Genomic DNA, 20,142 nt, shown 5'->3' on the forward strand with positions numbered 1-20,142 from the left:
TTTCAGTAGAGTGGATTGCAGATTGTTGGGATAGAGCGCACTAAGGAAGTTGTCCCATGGAATTGTGGGATATTTCTGGATGATTCTCAGGACCTGAGGCAAGCGGGGCTGCATCTACACTGCAAAGGAGTAGGGCGTGGACCCTGGGTTCCAACTTAACTCAAGCTCGGACCCTCCAGCCCTGCAGGGTCCTGGAACCCTGGGTCCGAGCTCTGGGTTAGCACATTTGCAGTGTGGGCGCAAGCGTGGTGAGGATTGAGCCTGGGCTGATGTTGCAGTGTAGACATACCATGAATTTCATTTCCAGAGAGAAACCCATGTCACCAGGTATGGTACAGTTCAATGCAGCAAGTAGGAGGGTTAGAATAATGGCCCCATGATGAGTGAAGAAACATTGTGGAGAAAATAGAGCAAATTGGGGCTGACAGTGATGGGGTTAGAGACTGAAGGATGCACTGGGGTGGGGCAAGGGCACTTCCCATTCCACTGCCCTTTTGACTGCTACACTGAGGGCATTAGGGAAGTCCAATGGCCAGCTTGCCTAGTGGTCAGGTCATGGCCTCACAGGGTATGTCTACACTGCAGTTAGACCCCAGCAGCTGGCCCATTCCAGCTGACTCAGGCCCCAGGGCTTGGGCTAAGGGGCTGTTTAACCTTTGGGCTTGGGCTGCAGCCTGAGCCTGAATATCTACACCACAATTAGGCAGCCTCTTAGCCTGAGCCCCGTGAGCTCGAGCGAGTTGGCATGGTCCAGCTGCAGGTTTTTAATTGCAGTGTGGATGTACTCACAGTTTCTGCCTGCCAAGACGTTCCAGAGGAGGTCCCAGCTTCAGTTAACCCTCACGTGCTCGCATTGCTCCCCCAGAAGTTCTGTCACTATGGGGTGGGGTGGGGCAAAGGTAGGATGACTGAGGCCCACCCTCTCTACTGGGTCCTAGGGGTTTATCAAAGCATCTGGCCCAATTATTGAGCTACACCAAATTATATTTTCCCCAGGTCACTTCCTGCCCGGCTGGAGCTCCTCAGTTTGGGGGCATGGTCACTGGCTTAGCAGGCTCTCCTCCATCTCTTAGTGTCTGGTTCAATCGATCTCTTTTAGGGCTTTCTGCTCCCAAAGAGAGGGGATCCAAGTCCCTGCTGTGAGAGCAGCCTTCACAAGGTGGTGCAGCTCTGAGCATCACCCTGGCTTCTTGATGCAACACACAGCCCACACCCCACCCCACTTTTCCTGAGTTCCAGTGTCCTCTCAAACTATTCCTCCACCAGGAACGTGCCCTTGACTCCAAGCCCTGGTTCAGCTCGGGGCCTGGAGAGCCCATCACAGGCAGGATGCTAAATATCCACTAACTTATAAATAAACCAACTGTTTTATAAAACTGTACAATGGAACAAGCATAGCCAGCTTCTCCCAGTGATGTGCCTGTCAAATCTACTCCTTTATTTTCCCCAAGCTAGGGAAATACATAATAAAGGTTCCAGAATATTACTTAGTATTCAGATTATAGGCCTGACTCATGGCAGCACTACTGTAGCTTCATACCAGTTTAACTCCATAGACAAAACAATTAACGCAATAGGGAGCCAGGCCCATGGGCTACATACCTCATTCAACCAGATCTGTGAAAAATGTTCTGGAAACAATCAGGGCTGTGTTGATTTAGTGGGCTGGGAAGCTGCTGTTCCATGCTTATGTGCTATTATGCAGACATGGACAGATCCCCATTTTAATATTCTTGATTCTATTATATACTGTATGTTAGAGAGCTGGGATCTTCATAGATTCACGGAAATTAGAGACCGTTAGGCTTTATCTCCATCGCTCTATTCGCCATGGCTCTGTTCGCTGTAATTGTAAATGATGCGAGAGGCAGTGTTTCATTACTTCCCTTCAGAGGTTATTTCACAATCTAACAGATCTCACTCCAAGGAATCTTTCCCTTTTATATACAGCCTCAATTTTCTTTTGCTCGTTTCCAGCCCATTTCTCATTATTATATCCCATCAAATGCAATGTGGTCTTTTGTAATAACTCCGAGCTCTGCATCCCTTCACAGACATCATTCCACTCCCTCCTGGGTGTTACTCCCTTTTCTTGCTGGCATGAATCCTGCTTGTGCATTTATGTGGGAATCTCATGTGATCTTACAGGTAGGGAGGCAGAATACTTTCAGGTATGAAGAAAACTTTCCCAAGAAATGGCAGGCGCGCACATGCCAATACTTGTAACCACCTCCAGCCTGTCTAAGAAACATGCCTTTTCTGCTCTAGAGCTTTCCTGTTCAGCTGGAACATATGAGGTTACATTAACTTTAACCAGGAATTTTCAGTTTGAATGGCTTCCCCTCCACACAGTTCTCCCATTCAGAAGCAGCAGCTGTTTTTCACCCTTTGCAAGCTTAGGAAGTAGAAATGATTAATGTCGGCTTGATCTTTTTATTTTTTTCCTCCCTGCCCATGTCATAGAACTTCAAGATTTTCTCTTTCTTGTCTTGGTATTTCATTTAAAGGGATACCATCAAGCAGTTTTAGCTCAAGTTGGAGAGGAGGAAGGGGGATTTGACAGAAAATACGATGAATTCAAATGCTCACAGGGTATTAAAAATAATCATTGAAAAGATGTTATTGGAAGACTCGAATGTTACCTTGCAGTATTGGAAATCCTAGCATAAGGGCACTGTGCAAGGGCAGGAGAATCAGGATATGAAATTAACCACACACAGGTGAAACTGAAAAATCTGATTTCATTGTGGGAGAGGACTACGGAGTAAAAAGTGAACAAAAGCAGGTGTCCTGAAAAGAATAGTGGACTTTTGAGCTCATTCCCATTTAATAATCTAAAGCACAATTAATAACACAGGCAAGGGTTTCTTCAAAATGTATGCTTGCTATTGTACCATTGTCCTGTGCCATACTGTAGGTCGTTTATGAATTAGCCTTTGAATAGTAATCCCATTCTTTAGTGAAATAGACATTGAATGAGTATGAAAGAGATTGCGTAGATCAAATTCTATATCACAGATAAAAAATCTGAAAGTGTTTAAGTGTCATCCAATAAAATTTACCTGTACATCCATGCTCACTCACTGTCTCTGCCTGGGCCTGATTCTCCTCACAGTATATTTTTTACATTGATACAATTCCATTGGCTTCATTGGGGTTGCTTCTAATTTGCAATGTTATGATGAGATGAGAATGTGCCCATCTTCTACAGGCTGATATTCCTTATTGAATATAGTAAATCTGCTCCCAGGACAAAAGTTCACTTGGTTCTGAGCAGGAATTAAGCCCAATATTTGATTTTTTTTAAAAATATGAACCAATGGAAAAGAATCCCTGGAATGCTTCTGAGGATTATGTAGAACAATGATATTATCCACTGCAATGGAGACAGCTGAAAACTCTTGTATGGAACTTTTGGTGTTTAGAAGCTCAGCGGGCTGCTTGGTCCTCGTGTTTGCATTTCAATACCCAGCATGCCCTTCCAGTTCCCCACAATCTCAGAGCAGCACTGGTGCCTGAAGAGGGGCAGCGGAGCGGAAGGTAGGAGGCTGCTGTTGTATTTGTGCAGTGAGCTCCTTTCTGTGGCGTGCTTAGCAGAGGGGGCCTGTGGAGGGCTCTCCCCACGAGTGCCTTGAGTGAGGAATTCTTTAGGAATGTCCCAGTGCAAAATCCAACATTGCAGCTGGCAGTGGAGGGTTTTCAGACTGCAGGCACAATGCTGTTGTGTAGCGTTTTATAGCTGCCAACTGGGGTAACAAGTAAAAAAAAAGTAAAATCAATTACTTGTTGACTTGGAAGAAAACTGCCTTGGCTTGCAACCTTAATGACTTAATGTCAGTCTGACGACTGTGTGGGTGAGAGGTAAATGAAGAAACAGAGTCAGTAAGGAAAGATTTGGGAGAGAGGAGTAAAGTATCTGGTCCAAATCAATCCCTTGTGTAAACTCCACTGACTATAATGACCAGGGATGGACTGAGCCCATGGATTTTTTAAAAATAAATTAGAACTATTGATGCCCTCTTTAAAGGCAGCACCTCTTCTTCATTTCCCTCTCACTGTAATGTTCATCGTGGAGGGAGTACCTCTAATCACTGCATGGCTAGGACAAAGCCTGTGTCCTGAGCTTCCTGCTTGTGAAACTCTCTGAAGAGTTTGGACAAGGTGACTCCAACCAAAGCTGTGCATCCCAGAGGAAAGGGGGATTCTTTCAGTAAAGGAGACAAAGAATGTCCCCGTGGCTTTCCAGGGTCTGGATGAGCTGCTTCCTTTCCTGACCTTGTCTTGAGATGGTCCAGCTGATGGTTGCTATGACATTGAGTAGTAAGAGCAAAACTGACCTTTAACAGGCTTTCTTGGGCTAAACTACTGGGACAGAAATTATGGGACCTGGGATAAAGTGACCAGACATTGAACCCTGTGTAAAGCCTTTGCCTTAGCTGGATTTTGTGAGGCTAAATCAGTGCAGAATTTGGCTAATTGAGAATTGTGGGCCAGCTCCTAGTTTTACTGTAGTCAATGGCAAAACTACTTCTTCCACTCAACGGAGCTTGACTGCTCAGACAGAGTTACCTTGAAGGAATCCAAGTGGCTCTTGCAGCTGATCTGTGGGCCATACTGCCAGCTGGGCTAGTACTGTACCAGGCACATCGCTCTGTGATGCTGCAACTGTACCTTTCACAGAGACTTCTTCTGGTCCCCAAACCATGGGACAGATGTTCTGAGGCATGGATGAGCCTTGCCAGTCATGCAGATGGCTTCCAAGATAAGATGCCCCTATGAATTTTTCATGACACAGAGTATTTGATGAGCTGGTGCAGATACACTGGAGCCCAGAGAAGCCATACTTGAGTAGCCTGACTTTACCTCTTGCTAGCAGAAAGAAAGGAAGATTGTCTGCTAGGAAAATTGCCCTGCATATCACCTGTTGGGGGAATACTAAAGCAACTGTGTCCAAAGCAGACTGGCAGATATGCTTTTTCCAATTCATTGCATATGAAATACCACATTTTAGCAGACAATTGTGTACTGTGCAACATCTAGATTCTGTTGCAAGTTCCCTGCATTCTCCAGCACTTTGGTGTGGTAGGCTGGCAGCAGACTTATTTAAATTAAAAAGCAGAGGGTGCATGATCGAGATTGCCTGGGAGAAGCTGGAGAATTTGTCATCTGAGAAGGGGATGACTGGGAAGATGCTGGAGATAGTTTTGAGCTGTAGGAAATGCACACTAGCTGGATATTTCTGCTAAAGAGTCTGGCAGTGAAATAGTTAATAATATTGGCATTTAAATGGTCCTTGTTTGGCTTCCAAGTTAACCGTGTGGGGAGGTGAAAGGAGCAGTTCACTCCTGTTAGAGCTATTGTTTCAGGCTTTGAGTAGACAAAGGTGACTTCACTGCATCAGTTTAAGCACAGTTCACATTTTATGGCTAGAAATAGTATGTTCACTTATGTGCTTACTAGTTTGATTTGTGGTTTCCGGCACATCAGAGCATCTCCAGTTCCTATATATTCCCCATTGCAACATTTTGCTCTGGAAGAAAAAAGCATACCGCTTTTTCTTTTTTAAATGTAATTTTCTGGAATTACAATAGACCTTTTGGACACAATAGTCCCGCTCTGGGATTGATAAAGGGAGCCTGGCTTTCTCTTTCTCATACAGATATAGCCTCTGGCTGGGGCACTGTGCCTTCATAAACTCCTCGGAATTATTGGAATGCATGCCATGTAATTTCTCTCTGGGAGAATGAGGAGCACAGTATCTATGACCTCTTTTTAAAAGTGAGGTCAAGATGAAGACCCATCATTTCACAATCCCTCCTATTGCTGGGGAAAGTGCAACATTGAGTTTGCCAGCACAAAGTAAGAAAACTAGGTGTCTCTCAGAAACGTCTTTACATATGCCAGGTTCTCAGGGGAATGTGCTTTGAATCTCAGATGGCTGCTTTGTGAAGTCTCACAGGTAGATTCTGGCCATTGAGCCCGTGTATTTGGTTCCAGGAGGATCACACCAATATAGGGGACTTCCCTGGTAGTGTAAAGCTGGCATAGAGGTTCCACATCCAATCCCCCTTCCCTGTTGCCAGTGTTGCAGCTGTAGCTAGAGGAAAGGGAACAAGGCCAGGCCCCCACTATGCTGCTAAGATCTATGCAGCTAGCCATGGGCGGGGGTTGCATAGGCTGGGGGAGGCTGCGCCTTCCCAAACAGCCAGGTGGGGCCCCGCCCCCTGCTTACCACCGCTCCCTGTGTGAAGCTCCAGTCCCCAATGCTCTGGCTGGGGCTGGAGAGGCTGGGGTCACACGCCACCTGTCTTCCCAGAGCTCCGGGGCAGGGGACTGCAGCCACATGCCACCCATCTTCCCAGTACTCTGGGCCTCGAGGGGCTGGAGCCGCGCGCCCTGCCGGTGTTCCCTTAGGGCTGGGGGGCTACCCTGGGGTGGGACTGGGCCTGTGGCCATGGTAGGGGAGGCTCTGAGCTCTGGCGGGGGGGTGGAAGGGGGGCTCGGGGCTAGCCTCCCCCAGCTGGTGGTTCACGTGCTGCCCATGATGCTAGCTTTTTGGGGCTATCATAGATTCATAGACTTTAAAGCCAGAAGAAACCATAATGATTGTGATCTACTGTGAGTTTCTGCACAACACAGACCATGGGATCTCACTCTAATTTCTGCATCAAACCCATAACTTCCGGTTGAGTTAAAGCATCATTTTAGAAAATGATCCCATCCTGATTTAAAGCATTCAAATGATGGAGAACCCACCACAATGCTAGGTAAGTTGTTCCAATGGTTAATTACCCTCACTGTACAAATGTGTGCCTTATTTCTAGTCGAGCTTCAGATTCCAGTCAGGGGATGTTTTTTTTTTGTTGGATTAAAAAGCCATCTGTCAGAAATCTCTTGCCCACGTAGATGCTTGTAGACTCTTGGATAACGTAAATAGATTGAGCTTCTTAAATCTCTCACTTTCAGGCATGTATTCCAGACCTTCATTTATTGTTCCAATTCTTTTCTGATCCCTTTTCGGTTTTTTCAATATCCTGTTGGAAATGTGGTCTCCAGAACTGGATGCAGTCTTCCAGGTCTGATCTACGCTACAGACCTATATCCGGTAACTACGTCACTCAGGAGTGTGAACAATCCACACCCCTGAGTGACATAGTTATACTGACCTAACCCCCGGTGTAGACAACACTCCATCAGTGGGAGAGCTTCTCCCATAGGTATAGCTGACGCCTCTTGGGGAGGTGGAGTAACTACGCTGGGATGGTAGAGCTTTCTCCTGTTGGCGGAGGAGCATCTGCACTAAAGCACTACAGTCGTCCCCCCTCCCCCCCCCGCCCAATCCTCTTTCCTCAAGAGAAAGCTCTGTCAAGGATTGAAAGCACTTGTCTGTGGCTGATGCTGGAGTTCAGTCAGGCAATTGAGTTCATAGCTTATTGTTCATGACGCCACTTAGGTGCCCAAAGCAAAGGCAAAACAAACACGGCTCAGAATGTGGGCGGGGGGGCAGCACCAGTGGCTTGGAAAGGCTGCTGTGAAGATGCATAGATCAGTGAACAACAGAACAAGTAGGCAGATAAAATAGGACATTAAAAGGTCCATTATGTACTGTTGGGTACAGTATACAAAGGCTTTTCAATCAAATAAAAATACACACACACATACTGTATAGAGTGTATCTAGGGTTATACAAATGTGTTTATATATAAAATATATTGCGTGTGAGTGTGTGCTTGCATACATGCTAGTGTGTGTAAATAAGAACCAATGAAATAAGATAGATATACTTTCTTTTCTAGCCTGAGGAGTTACTGCCGGACTGGAATCCCCACGCCTCTCAACTGAGCCTCATCTTAGCGTCATGTATGGATCCCTCTCCCAAACAACCTTAATGCCCTGCCTTTTCTACTGTTATCAATTATTCTGCCTCCAAATGGTGATTCGTGAAATGGAGGCTTCAGAGAGTGTTATTCATGCTATGGAAATTGTGCATATGAGTCACAAAAGCATTGCATAATTTATAATTTGGCCCAGTTATCAGTCTTTCTTTTAGAGAATCTCTGAATTCATGATGTTGTAGACCAGGTCTGAGGTGCTTTAGCAGAGTTTTGGGTGGAGCAAAGGAGAGCTAGGTTGGCATTAGCACAAGTGAAGCCTGAGGTTCATTGGCAGAGCCATACGGGGTTCTGCAGGTCAGGATCCATTGCAGTGATTAGCTAGGTTGTGTGGAGAATCAGAACTGAAATAAAGCCAGGGACTATAGAGGATAATTGCATTGGCTGAGTCCTGAGTTTGGATAGCCTGCTCTAAGCCTGCCTGAAGCCAGTATGAGTAGTCCATCACTTGGAAGAGCACAAAATTTGTTCACACAGAATACAAGCATCATTCTGAGATTTATGCAGTCTGTATAATATTGTAATGGACTACTCTTCTCTTCTCCATTACCAAGGGAGGTAGTGGAATCCCTGTCACTGGAGATTTTAAAGAACAGCGTCTACAAACACCTGTCAGGGATGGTCGAGATATATTTGGTTCTGCCTCAGTGTGGGGGGATGACCTCTACATTTCTGTGATTCTCAGATTAGCTGGGTTGCAGGTGGGCATGGTTTGAGAGACAGGCTGGGGGAATGGGATTGAAAGAGAGTGTTCTTTTTGTGGGTGATGCTGCCTGGCACCAACTCCAGGGGAGGCAGGCGCTGGTGTGTTAGGGCTCAGGCTGCATTGGGAGTCTGTTCAGTTTTTAGACACTGTGGTCTTGTCTCATTCCTTCAGAAAGCTTTGACGTCACAATATGTTCCCTTAGGGGTCAAACATCACAATCCCTTTGGAAAACTCAGCATTAACATTTGACCAGCCAAAAAGTGTATCCAGAAGTGTCTACTCAAGAACGAGAAATGGTGCCTTCAACAAGAGCCAGCATGTGACATATTCGCCAGACTTGCAATCTCTTTTGTACTTACATCACCAGAAGACCAGTTTGGTGTCTGAAGAAGCCATTTCTTGATCCCTGTCAAGTGCATATATACAGGGAGATACCACAGCTGGCTTTCTGGTTCTCGAAACAGCTCTCAGTCATAGAGCTGGGGAGACTGAACAAACCAGTTTTCTGTGGTTCCTTAGCTCCTGTGCACACAAGCTCAGATCTGAACCCCTCATGTCAGTTAAGTGTCCCTAGTAGCAATCTTGAACCCATCTTCTGAACCATCTGGTAGTGGCCAGTGTTGGAGATAGGATGTCACATTCCAGAGTTCAGGTTTGCTCTGGTAATTCCTCTGTTCTCTGTGTAATCTGCTTCAGAACTTGAGTGGACATATGTCTTCATGAGGATGCAGGGAGGAACCCCTTCAAGCAGGATTTTCTAGCCATTGAGTTATACTCAAGTGAGGCAATAAGGAACACAATTTCAGGCTAAGACAGCCCATTGCACGTTGCGTAAACCAAAGATGGGTTGAGGCAAGGAATGGGTTTTGATAACTCCAGGATTTGAGATAGATGGTTGGGATGTTTCCAAATGTTCAGGTGTGCAGAGTCAGAGATTTAGTTTGGGACTATCTCTCATTTAAAGCAGGTACCAATGAGGTCCAAGAGCTGGAAGCTGAAGCTAGGATGCTCACACTAGAAGTATGACACAAATCTGTAAGTCATGTTAATTAGTCATTGGAACAACTTAGCAAAGACACGGTAGACTTTCCATCACTTTCAGTCTGTACATCAAAACTGGGTGTCTTTCTACAATCTATGCTGTAGTGCAGCCAGAAGTTATGGGCTTACAGTTGTCAGTAGGTGAAATTCTGTGGCCTGGATTATGCAGGGGGAAGACTGAATAGCCCTATAGTCCCTTCTGGCCTTACAGATAAGAATCTACTTTTTAAAAGACTCTTCACGTACCAGGACAATTAATCCTTTTCCTATCTCTCTCTCCCCTGGGTCAAAGCACAAATGGTGTCCAATCTGTTCAGAAGGAAGGGCTCATTAGTGTCAGGACTTTTGGGGGGGATAAGGGAAGGGGAAGGTATCTGCTAGGATCTCCAAATTTGCCCTTTTACCTCTCTCTCTCTCCCCCTCCCTCCCTCCCTCCCCTAAGGCCTCACGTTGGTTTGACTTGCTCCTTTGGCTGAGGAAGCTTAGATTTTGCTCCAGAGCCCATCAGCATCAATACTGTCCATGTTTCACTCTCCCAGAGAGCAGGTTGTACTGCACATCTGTGGTGCTCCCAAGCTCCGGTGTGGTGGTAGTACCAGGGATCCCCTACGCTCTGTTGCTGCTGCTAGACCTTTGGCTTGTCCGTTCCCGGGGGGAGCTCTCATTCCGCATGTGATGCAGACTGGAAAATTCTCCTTGGGGCCATTTCACATTACAGTGCTGGAAATTATACTGTTATGAGTGTGCGTGTTTGTACTGGTAGCCAGGCTGCTTAAACTAGGTCAATGGCTGAGCACACGCCGAAGGAGGTATGACAAAAGGGCGGGTGGGGCAAGTTTCTAATGCTAAAGGAAAAACCCAGAATCCTCTCTCCACTCCAGCTGTTGCTAGCTCAGATTCATCACCTGCTGATCTCTGTGCTAATTCAAAGCAGGAATGAGCACCATAGGTGCACGGAGGCTTCCTGGCATATTGGAGGTGCCTGGTGGTGGGTATGACTTTGGGAGGGGAAGAGCACTCCTGGGTGTTGCACCTTTGTTACAGGGAGGTTGCCAAAAAAACTATTCAAGCAGCTCAGCCTCTGGCAGATGACCTGCCTGAGCTGGGAAAGGAAGAAAAGGAGAAGAAGCAAAGGAATGTCAGTAGTGAAATGGCATCCTCAATCCTTTTACTGTTGTCACATGTTGCCTTAACAGCATTTCTCCCCTCCTTTAGGCCTGTGGCTATTGGCTACTTCCCTGTGCCCTCCCGTGAGTCTTGTGCAATAGATCAAAGCATATTGATCTCAGAGACACTGCCTGGGTGAGCACCAGTCAAACAACACCAAAAACCTCCCTACTTAAGATTTAAGGAGTGCTAGGCATATCTTTGTTCCTCCTTGTTTGCTGCTTGCTTAAAGCGCTGTTGTCAAGTTGAAAGAAATTATATACTTACAGAAATGCAAACGGCCTTGCCACAGAGCAGGGATGATTACAAATGAATTTTCAAAAATCTAATTGACTCTTCTGCATGTTTCCTCTGTGCCTTTCTCTCAGCTTGGACAGTAAAATTAGATTAATCTATTTCACTTTTGTTTATAGGCATTTTCCTGTCTGCTTCTTGTGCGCTAACATCATGCTGTGTTTGGGTTGCAAATACAGATAAGGAAAGTTTAATAAAAGATTAAAATAAATATATGGATGAAAACATTTCTAGTTTGATCTTGAAAATTTGGTTTCCAGCCTCTGCTCCATGAATGAGCAGAAACTCTTCAGCTATGTGTATTCCCAGACCCTGACTTGATGGCATTTTGTATAAATCATTCCCATTTTTTGCAGAGTGAATATTATCAGCCCAGTTTTTTTGCATTGTGGAAGAAGCAAGCACCCCTATTGTTAGCTGAATGAGCCCACTGGAGGAACAGCTAATCAGTCAGAAGTCTCCTTTGGTTTTTGAAAGGTGCATGGAGTTTGGAACATGAGGGACCTCTGGATGCTGAAGTGCTGCTGAATGCTGATCAAGAGGTAATGACTGATATCCTCTCAGAAAAACATGTCAAAGAGAATCCAGAGCATGAGTTTGCTCCAGTCACCGTTTAGCATGCTTTTAATAGCTAGATACACAGCAATTCAGTGAGGTTAAGTTGCCCAAGCAAGGTAATGAAGTTACTACCAGGGAATGTTTCCTTATTCTTCCACTCTGCACTTCTGGGGCCTGATTCTCTCTCCAACCCCTCATCCCAAGATACAGCAATCCTCAGGGGCTAGACATGGGCCCTGGAAGTGCATAGTGGGGGTTGGAGTAGAGAAGAGGGATTTTTAGTTCTGGGTGATGGAAGCTGAGGGCTGTGTGGGTGTGTGTGTCTGAGAGAGAGAGAGGAGCATGGGGGTTTCCTTAGTGGAGGTGGAGAAGGAGAACTTTTATTTGGGGGCTGGGGGAAGAGACAATACAGTTCCTCACTGTGTATGAGAGCTCCTTAGTGGAGTTGACTGGGTGAGGCAAGTTCTTAGATAGGGGAGAATGAGGAAGGGGATTCCTCCAGGCAGGGAGTGGGGGAAGGGAGGTGGAGTCCATGGTGTGGGTGTGGGGAAGATGGAGGGGAGGTTTTTTAATGGCCTGGAGGAGGGCTGGGTCCCTAGTGGGGCGGAGAACATGTGCCAAAGCACAATGAAAGGCAGACTGCACAAAACCTTTACCTTCCCCGAGGGGAAGGGCTGATGCTTTCCCTGCAAGGTGCGTGTTCAGTGCATTTATTTCTGAGAGATTTTTCCAGTTTAATTTCCTACGTGCAGGCTGTAAAGCCGCTCACACCCAAAGTGAATGAGCAAGTGAGCGTGGGACAAGTTCTCACATTGGAACTGCAGAGATCGTTCTCCTGAGTCAGAGACCCAAGTGGCTACTGGGCGAGCTTCCCATGCTCCAGAATGTTCTTTTAGCAAGTTTATTCCTGCAGTCATAGTTTGCAGGTTAAAATGACAGAGGCTCTCACTCTGTGTGCTTCATGGCATAAATTGATCAGCAGGTGGAATCAGGAATATAGGGTCCCCTTCCCCCACCACCACCTTACCCACTCACCATTGCCAATCTGGCAAGGTGCATAACTAGGCGAGGTTTTGTCTCCTGCTGAAGCTTATGTATTAGCCATTACTAGCCAGAGGAAGGACGTTGGCCTAGATGAACTAATGGTCTGTTCTCCATACAGCAACCCCTGCATATAATTTAACAGCTCTCTTTAAGTAGAGCGCCTGGGGAATGTATTCATTTAATAGGCTTCTGTCTTTAACAGAGATGTTTATGCTGTGCTGCCTTGGTAAGATGGTTCTTATGGAACATTTTAAGCCGATGGCTTGAGACATACATTTAAAATGGCATGTGATCTTGAGCGTAAGCAGATTGTCTGTGACTTTAATATTCACATGCATGACAGGCTTGGTCTTGCGTCAGAGGAAACCTCCTGATGACGCTTCTCTGCAATTGTGGAATGTAGTTTACTCCAGACAGGATCAGAGAAGGATCTTCTTGTCTCTAGCCCTCAGCTGGGGGGTGAGTGGAAGGGTTTGGCTCCATTTGTTATCAAAGGGAGAGCTAAAATCTGCTTGAATGGTTAGAATCCCTCTCGCTGCCCACGCTCAGGGCTCCTGACCCCTCCTTCCAGCTCTCTCCTTGGTGTGAGACAGGGCCCTTCGCACCCAGAACCCTCTCTTTGAACTCCCCATAGCACGCACAAAGATCCTACCTTCATCCCCATCTCCTGCTTGACCTCACACTGTCCCCATAAATGTCTCAACCGCTATCTCCCTCACCTCACACAAAGTAGTTTATTTCAGATCCATCCTGGGTCCACTCGGGACCTAATTCAATGAAGCATTTAAGCACATGTTTAATTTCAAGCATGCATGAAAGCATCCTCTTGACTCTGATGTTTAAAATTAGGCACACACTTAAGTACCTTGCTGAATCACGGACTCAGTTGCTCCTCGTTGACCCCAGCTGGCTACTTCATCCTACCGGTCCTTTTGACTGACCCGTAAGAGGTCTCCTTCCTAGTGTTGCCATCCGGGAAAGGACTCTCAGGTTTGCTTCTCTTCTGTGCTCTGGCCAGCTGCAGTATTCAGATTTTATACACTAACTCCCTAAGTTCAGAGCTGTCCCAGAATACATTGCCCTCACCATGACTCTGGGGAAAGCCCCAGAACTTGTTACACCTGAAGATGGCAGCTGGCCCAGCATAGATTTTCAAGCATCTTAAAACACCCTGGTGGACCTCAGAATGGCAGGAGATTATCTGGTGCTAGTGAGGAGGGAGGAGGATAGTTCCAGGTTCATTCAGAGATTCGGGCATTGGAGTTGCAGGGTGGTTTGCCCATCCCTATTAGGAAAAAGGGAAAATATAAGGCACACATGCATAAGGCACAGTGCTGGATTAAAGTATAAAATAACTAAGCTACACAATATGAGGGGACTTTAAAAAAAAAAGAAAAAAACTGACTCCATTTCAAATTTTATCAAAATCGGTTGATAAAGGAGATATGGGAAAAAGAAGATTCTCTCTAAATATAGACATTCGTTCAAATATGGCAAAAATATACACATCTGGCTACACAAATACCCTTCACTAATTGTTCATTGTTGACAGGCGGGAGGCCAGGGCTGAGAAAAAAACCCAATAAGTGCACTTGTAAAATTAGTAGTTCTATGAGTAAGTCTGCTATCAGTCTCCTAAGGTAGCATTTTGTTGGCCAGTTGCTACTGATAAAATTCAGACTCTGCCTTCATAGCTCATTTAAATATTCTCACTGCTGATAAAAGAGGGGAAAATGTGAGGTCGGAGATGGCTGTGTCATGAAGCCGTCCTGCCAAACTCATACTGATCTATTAGTGTGTTCTTTCTTCTTTTGATCTGTACATACATACAATTCTGTGTTTTAGTACGCACACCGCTTTCTGCTTCATCCACTACCCATGCTTCACATGATTGAGTTTGCAGGTGATTGTCTTATGGACTTGGATCGAGTGGATCTTGAGAAGGATAAATTTGTGTTGGCTTCCCTCCATTAGTTTCAGGAAGCTTCACAGTAAATATCAGAGAGTGCTAATGAAAGGATAAATAGAGGGTTTTGAGAGAAGTGAAGAAAGATTATATATATATATATAAATATTTGGAGTACTTGGTGAGCAAGTTATTTCAGGCTATGTGCATATATGGTTTATAAGCTATTAAAGCCTATAATAGTCATTATATTTGCTTGTATACAGGCTAGTTTTTTTCTCACTTTCTCAATGCCCATCTAGAGATTGCCAGTCTTTTTTCTGGTAAATTCTTTTTCCTCTTTTGCGCATATAACTTGTTGTCACTCTGTGTGTCCGAGGTGTTTACTCGAGATTAATTAGTGGTCCGAGGAGAGATAGAGGATAGAGAAGCGAACGTGAAGAGAGATGTCTGCCTAGAAAAAAGACAGGGATTTTCTGCTGGGCAGCTTTGGAGCGCGAAGATAATAGGTAGCATGCTATGTAAAAATTCTTATATAGACTTATAAATTACATCTATGCATAATACATTGTATTTTTATAGTATGGCAAAAGAAAAATCCCACAAATTCATTGTTTCATAGTGAAAATTAAATCAGAATAAACATTTGTAAATATATTTTATATTTAGTCTGGATAAATTTTGTATTTCCCTAACAAAATTAATCAACATTTTTTCTTTTATTCATATGAAAAGAAGGATAACTTCCCTTCCTTCTCATGGTGTAAAAAAATTGTATATCTTCTCTAGTTTTCCTGTAAGAACATAGACAAAATAGCACTAACTTTCACAGAAATATCCTGGTAAAACGACAGGTTTTCAGCACACACACACACACACACACACACACACACACACACACACACACACACACACACACACACACACACACACACACAAATCGTGTGGCAAGGCACCTTCTCGGTCTCACCAGCCTCAGCTCTTTTTAGCTTTGGCGAGATGGGTTTGGGTAAAAACTATCTCTCTTGGCTGCACAGGGGCAGTCCGTTCCTTCTCTCTGCTAGTCTTTTGGGCTTGTTTTCCCTTATGGGAGGGAATGCAGCCTCCCCTCCTAGTGAGGCTCACTGTCTGGCTGCGTACTGGCAGCATGACACCTTCTCTCTCTCTCTCTCTACAGGGGAGGGTTTAAAAAGGTCTCAGGCAACCCTTAGTTGGAATCAGCTGATCCTAACTGACCTCAGGTTTCAGAGTAGCAGCCGTGCTAGTCTGTATCAGCAAAAAGAAAAGGAGTACTTGTGGCACCTTAGAGACTAACCAATTTATTTGAGCATAAGCTTTCGTGAGCTACAGCTACAGCTCACGAAAGTTTATGCTCAAATAAATTTGTTAGTCTCTAAGGTGCCACAAGTACTCCTTTTCTTTTAACTGACCTCAGGTAATTCCTTCCCATCTGATCCTAATTGATCTCTGGTAACCCTCTTCTCAGGTGAACCTGATTGACCTGTAGTCACCCCTCTTCAGTTGATAGGGAGGAGGGCTTTTTAACCTTCCGGGACTGTTTTCTACCCCCTCCTTGCAGCTGTCTGTCCTGAGTTTATCACAGTATTATTTGTTGATGTATAAATATACAAATCTCAATATTTATACTATTAAATTAAAGTTTTTACTGGTTTCAATAAAAACTTTCTGCTACTAATTTTAGTACCAATATTAGGTAATGCAGCATAACCTTCTAAAAAAAACAAAACAAATCAATTTATTGGAAAAATACAACCCTCATACAATTTTCTGATGGTTTTCTTATTACCTGGGTGTAATTCATATCAATAGAACTAATAGTTGAGCTTTAAGCTTGTGGGTTATCTGCATCCTATATCCTCTATTGCCTCTTGTATCGTCTAAGAGTCTCATTCCTTATGCAGACAAGGAATTGCACAATTTAGATGCCCCAACAGAGAGGAACCATTTCCTGAGAACTCTTCTAGTAAATTGTATTTTTTACTGTATTTTTTTTATTTTATATTTTTTATATTGTATTGTTTACTTCTACTTTACTTACATACACAATTAGTTCAAAGAATTTGTCTAAAATTTATTTCTGACATGATATCATTACAGAGAGGGCTGCTGAAAATGAAGATTATTATTCTATTTTTACAACTTTGCCTTTGTATATACGCAAATATAAAGCTTTGTGTTTATATAGTCAATGTCCTTTCTATGAAAATAATAAATTCATTTTTTTATGGTATGGGGCCTCTTACACTTGATGCGGTTTAGGGCCTCAGAATGTCATAATCCGGCCCTGATACGGCACCTCAATCCACCCTCCCCCCAACAATGTTTTTAGTGATGAGGTAAATAAACTATGTATAGATAACAAGTGGGCAGTTTAACAGGACGTAAGAGAGGTAGCATGGTCCAGTGGAACGTGCACTGGACTGGGAGTCAGGAGAGCTGGGTTCTAGTTTGAAATCTGCCTCATACTCATAGTGTGACCCGGGGCAGGTTCACAGCTTTTCAAGGCCCCAAGGGCCCATTATGTTCAATTCAGGACCAAAATTTTCAAAATTAGTCAGTGATTTTGGGGTGTAAAACTCGAGGCCCCTTGGGCTTGCCTTTAGCTGGAATAATGGGTGCCCAACACCTCTGAAAATAAGGCTATGGGTATCTCTGGCTGGGTAGCCAAAAACCTGGGGACCCAAATTAGTGGCTACTTCTGAAAATTCAGATCTAAGCCTTCCTGTGACTCATTATTGTTTGCCTTTAAAACAGGGCTAACAAATCTGAACAATCTTTGTGAAGCACTTTGAGATGCAGCCATGAAAAGTGTTATATAAGTGCTAAGCCCTCTTGTTTATTTCCCTGCAGGTTTGTTTCTTGCCGAGGCAGGATCCTGCTTACACCTATGTGTTCTGAGGCTGCCCTCTCTGTGAGTCATGGATGGAACTAAGTCTGCTTTTTTAAGAGAGGAAGAGTGTGACATGCCAGGATGCAGGCGGGAGCAGGGAACACAGAGAGGCTCATGCAGTTGAAACAGAAGAAAGTGCTTTCTGAGTGATCACCTGCAAGTGACACAGATAATCAGCACCACTGCCAGGTGCAGTGAGTACCTCAGGATTAATACTTGCAATGAATTTACAGCAGTGAAAAATCTGCAACATACAGAAAGTCTTGTGAACGTTAATCAGCACCGGTGACATGAGCTGTGGTCAACTTCTGCCTTAAGAGTTTGGTCCATTTCCCTCTTCCCCTAAATTTCTCCATCCTCAGTCAATCTGACTTCCTCTAGGTTTGTCATGGGTTACCCAGACCCTCTCCTTGTGAGGCAGGGGCCTGCTATTATGATACGTTTGATGTTGTTACTTGTTCCAAGAACCTTGGTTTACATTTTTCTCACCATAAAACTATATTTGTGAGTGACCAAAGCCAAGGGCAAGAACAGAAGGCACCTGTGAACAAACAGAAAATTCACTTGACTTATTGGAAGAGGGGCAAAAAATACACACAAGCAAAAATGGTGATTCATTGCTGCAGTAACAAGGGTGTTAATTACTGTGATTTAGTGAATTACTCCACAGAAGGGTGTTTCTCCACCACATCCCCCAACCACCCTCATCTCTTCATAAACCAATGGACTGTGGGGAATTGACTGTTCAGCTGGAGTCTGAATGAAAACAAGAGAGTACCGCTGTCCCAGATAACTCCATGGTGGTGGGTTTCAGAGTAGCAGCCGTGTTAGTCTGTATTCGCAAAAAGAAAAGGAGTACTTGTGGCACCTTAGAGACTAACCAATTTATTTGAGCATAAGCTTTCGTGAGCTACAGCTCACTTCATCAGATGCATCAAATAAATTGGTTAGTCTCTAAGGTCCCACAAGTCCTCCTTTTCTTTCCATGGTGGTGGTGGTGGTGGTATTCGCTTTGCCTGTGGCAGAAGGGCAGCTAGGGTAGATGATCAAAAGCAAAACACTGTGCGGCAATAAATTCCAAGTACATTAATCAAAATAAATGATGCTTATGGCTCCTAGGCAACAGGTGGTTTCCTGCATGAACAGGGCCCTGATTCAGCAAGAGAGTGGATGTGCCTGACATTAAACATATGAGTAGTCCCTTATTCCTTCACTCATGTACTTAAAGACAGGCATGTGCCTAAGTACCTGGCTGAATTGGGGTCCTGGCATGGTTTGAGCTGAGACCATAAACTGGGACCTCATGAGTTCAACTCCTGTCTCTGACTTCTTCGATTCTGTTATGTCTCATAGTCCTGGTATGACTGGATTTCTGATCGCAGCTGGGTCCAGGAGGTGAAAAAGGAGCACAAAACAGAACAACGGTGTGTGGGGGGAAACATTAACCAAAAGTTTCCAAACCCCTCCAAAGGTTCACTGTTTGGGTTTGCATTAAGGTGTAGGTTTGTTTGATGTTTTTCCATACAAAAAGGCAACCATATATTTTCAGCCTGAATTAAGTTGACTTTGGATTAAAGAAAATATAAAATCATAGAAATGTAGGGTTGGCAGGGATCTTAAGTCCAGTCTCTTGCACCGAGGCAGGGCCAAGTAAACCTAGATCATCCCTGACAGGTGTTTGCCTAATCTGTTCTTAAAAACCCCCTATGATGCAGATTCCACAACCTCCCTTAGTAACTTAGTCCAGTGCCTAACTATTCTTATAGTGGAAATTTTTTCCTAATATCTGCCCTAAATCTCCCTTGCAGCAGGTTATACCCATTATTTCTTCTCCTGCCTTCAGTGAACATGGAGAACAATCCATCCCGGTCCTCTATAGAGCAGCCCTTAGGAAATTTGAAGACTGTTATCGGGTCCCCCCTCATTCTTCTTTTCTTAAGCCTAAACATGCCCAGTTTTTTTTAACCTTTCCCCATAGCTCAGGTTTTCTAAGTTTTTTATCATTTATGTTGCTCTCCTTTGGACTCTCTCCAATTTCTTCCTTAAAGTGTTGGCACCCAGAGTTGGATACAGTACTCCAGCTGAGGTCGAGTGGAATGGGATGATTACTTCCTGTGTCTTACATACAACTCTCCTGTTAATACACTCCAGAATGATATTAGCCTTTTTGCAGCTGCATGACATTGTTGATTCATATTAATTTGTGCTCCATTGTAACCCTCAGATCCTTTTCAGCAGTACTATCATCTAGCCAGATATCTGCCATTGTGTAGTTATGCATTTGATTTTCCTTCTTAAGTGAAGTACTTTGCTTTTGTCTGTATTGAATTTCATCTTGTTGATTTCAGACTAATTTCTCTAATTTGTTTTGAGTTGTAATTCTGTCCTCCAAAGTGCTAGCAACTTCTGCCAGCTTGGTGTCATCTTCAAATTTTATAAGCACACTCTCTACTCTTGCATAATGACAGGTTTCAGAGTAACAGCCGTGTTAGTCTGTATTCGCAAAAAGAAAAGGAGTACTTGTGGCACCTTAGAGACTAACCAATTTATTTGAGCATAAGCTTTTGTGAGCTACAGCTCACTTCATTGGATGCATACTGTGGAAAGTGTAGAAGATCTTATT

At 44.3% G+C, this 20,142-nt stretch overlaps 1 protein-coding gene across 2 annotated transcripts in view; it reads left to right on the top strand.

Annotated features, from left to right (window-relative positions):
• The window catches only part of AMER1 (APC membrane recruitment protein 1), an 85,848-nt gene extending 65,987 nt beyond the window's left edge, over positions 1 to 19,861 (top strand). The window contains exons 4-6 of one of the 2 annotated variants that reach the window (XR_005226653.1): positions 10,855 to 10,941; positions 11,457 to 11,642; positions 17,480 to 19,861. The gene's annotated coding sequence lies outside the window, so the exon portion shown is untranslated. The remainder of the gene's footprint in view (positions 1 to 10,854; positions 10,942 to 11,456; positions 11,643 to 17,479) is intronic. The other variant, XR_005226654.1, reaches the window with a different exon arrangement.
• The last annotated feature ends 281 nt before the right edge of the window (positions 19,862 to 20,142 follow it).

This window comes from Chelonia mydas, chromosome 9 (genome assembly GCF_015237465.2).
Source record: "Chelonia mydas isolate rCheMyd1 chromosome 9, rCheMyd1.pri.v2, whole genome shotgun sequence".
Taxonomy (NCBI): Eukaryota; Metazoa; Chordata; order Testudines; family Cheloniidae; genus Chelonia; species Chelonia mydas.